This window comes from Mus caroli, chromosome 4 (assembly GCF_900094665.2).
Source record: "Mus caroli chromosome 4, CAROLI_EIJ_v1.1, whole genome shotgun sequence".
Lineage (NCBI taxonomy): Eukaryota > Metazoa > Chordata > Mammalia > Rodentia > Muridae > Mus > Mus caroli.
The window spans coordinates 113,617,233-113,619,730 of NC_034573.1; the positions used below are offsets into that span (position 1 = coordinate 113,617,233).

At 45.1% G+C, this 2,498-nt stretch overlaps 1 long non-coding RNA gene across 1 annotated transcript in view; it reads right to left on the bottom strand.

The window, feature by feature from the left end:
* Positions 1–2,498, bottom strand: part of LOC110293181 — a 20,671-nt gene that overhangs the window by 683 nt on the left and 17,490 nt on the right. The gene's annotated exons all lie outside the window — the stretch shown is intronic.

The window sequence follows — 2,498 nt, forward strand, 5'->3', positions numbered from 1 at the left end:
TATATATAATCTCTGAGAGAGAGAGAGAGAGAGAGAGAGAGAGAGAGAGAGAGAGAGAGAGAGATCTGGCTGTAGGCAAGCCTCTAAGACATTGTCTTAATTAGTGATTGATGGGGGAGAGCCCAACCTGTTGTGGGTTAGGCCACCCCCGAAGGTGGTCCCTGGTTCTATAAGAAAGGCCTCCTAGTGAATTCCAGGCTTTGCTCTGCAAACCTTGCTCCTTAATTCAAAACTGTGGAGGTTTGGTCTGTTGTTATGTAGTGTAATGCTAAACACTGGCCCTGGTTGCCTCAGGACTAGGAGACACTCACACCAGTGATGCTATGTAGCTTTGACCCCTGAGTTATCCCTGATTGGTGAATAAAGATGCCTATGGCCTATAGCTGGGCAGAAGAGAGCTAGGCAGAGTTTTGGTTTCTAGGTTTGGGGTCTGAGGCAGGGAAAGAAGGTGGAGAGAGGAGGTGCTGCAGTAAGGTAAGTGGGTAAGTGAATGAATACATGGCCATGACTGGCCCCAGGTTGGAACAGGGCAAATTATAACTTGGGATTATTGGCGGAGAAGTAGACATAATAGCATGGAGGTTAGATATCTGCTTGGCTCTAGTGCTTTTAAGGCTTATTATAAATATAAAGGTTTTGTGTCTTTTATTTAGGAACTGAATATTCAAGTGCAGGGTAGAAACCCCTGACTGAGATGAAATAATACTAAAAACCCCTAACTAAGAAACTGGAACCAGGGTAGTTGGGTATTGCTGTGACACACCTGAACATGTATTTTGTGGGGGGATTGTGGAAGGACTTTGGCAATTTGGGTTTAGAAAGCCATTGAGGTTGGAAGATAATGTTGAGAGAAATGTAGAAGATAGAGGCCCAATGGGGCATGGTGGTGCACGCCTTTAATAGGAGCACTTGGGAGGCAGAGGCAGGCGGATTTCTGAGTTCGAGGCCAGCCTGGTCTACAAAGTGAGTTCCAGGACAGACAGGTGATACAAAGAAACCCTGTCTCGAAAAAATAAAACACAACAAAACCAAAAACCAACCAACCAAACAAACAAACAAAAAAGAAGATAGAGGCCTGGCTTGTGAAGTTTCAGAGGGAAGTTAAAAGACTCTATGGGACCATTTGCTACTTTAAATTAAGATTCTGTCCTCCTGGTAAGCTGAGGCTGAAGAGTCAGTGGTGATTAACAAAAGACAATTGATTCTGGTTGGCTGGAGCCGAGAAATGAATTAGTGGTGATTAAAAAGAGACCAGCATTATTGAGGTGAAATATTCTGGGAAGTGTTTCTTATAGTCAGCACACAGAATGTGTGTTCTAGAAGTAGCCAAGGTTGTACCTTGTAACCTCCCCCCTCAGCCTGAAACCTGGCTGAACAGGTTTCACTGTTAGCATGAAGAGAGCATCCGATGTGGAGCCTGCCACCCTATCACTCTGCCACTCCCACTGCTACTGCCTGCCGCCTAGCTGTTCCAGAGCCAAACACGTGGTCACCTGAAACTGGACTCCAAGGATGATTTAGCGGGAATGGGCCCCTTCCCCTTCTTCATAACCGAGTGTCTGGGAATAGTAAAATTGAACCTTGAGCAGACTAGTTGTCTTGGTTCCATTCTCTCTCGCGTCACCTACCTCCCTCTTCTCTTCCAGATTCCAGGATGCCTCTCAGGCTAGAATCCAGACATGTGAGCCACTGGCCGGCCACAACAGATTTGGCAAACCAACGCAGGACTGGGAAATGGCAGAGGACATTTGGAAGAAACACTGCTGGTTTGGAGCTCCATGGAAGAAGAAAATAATTAAAGGAAATTCGTGCAGGAAAAGGTTGGTACGGGCTAAGTTGAAACAGCGTTAAACTGAAAGAACCTAGTGGGGAAACTCCCACTCAACTCCAGATTCGGCATACACCCAAGAATCACGAATAGAAGACAATGCCTTGATGTAACAACACAAGGTATTTTAATGGCGGAGCTCCGGGTCAAAACGTATCTCACACAGGAGACAGTGGATTAGACCACGAGGCTTGGAAGCTAGGGGTTTTTATAGAAAAGGAGTGGGGCTGGGGGAGGAATTGGCACGGTTTCACATGATTGGTCCATTTAAACATCAGCAGCCTGTTAACATTTAACTTAGGTCAGAGGGGTGGGAGATAGGGAGGCGATGGGCCTGCCCGGGCATGTCCTGGTCTGTTCTGCTATGTTCTCAGCCCCACGTTTCAAAGCTCACAAACAACTCTTTGGGCTATTTGACATACATTAAATGAATCACAGGTCTCGTTTTATTTCCTTTCATTCTCCTCTTCTTCTGTTTAGACTAATTCTAATCATAGAATTTTAGAGATTGGTGTCCCCTAACTCTTCATCTACCTAAACTATAGGTTGATATTGCTTTTGAAGAACCATGAGTTTTACTGTATCAATTCTACTCTGGATGAAAGCCATTCCTCTATTTATTATACAAGGGCCGAAAACTAAAGCTAAGCATATCATAAGGATTGGTCCG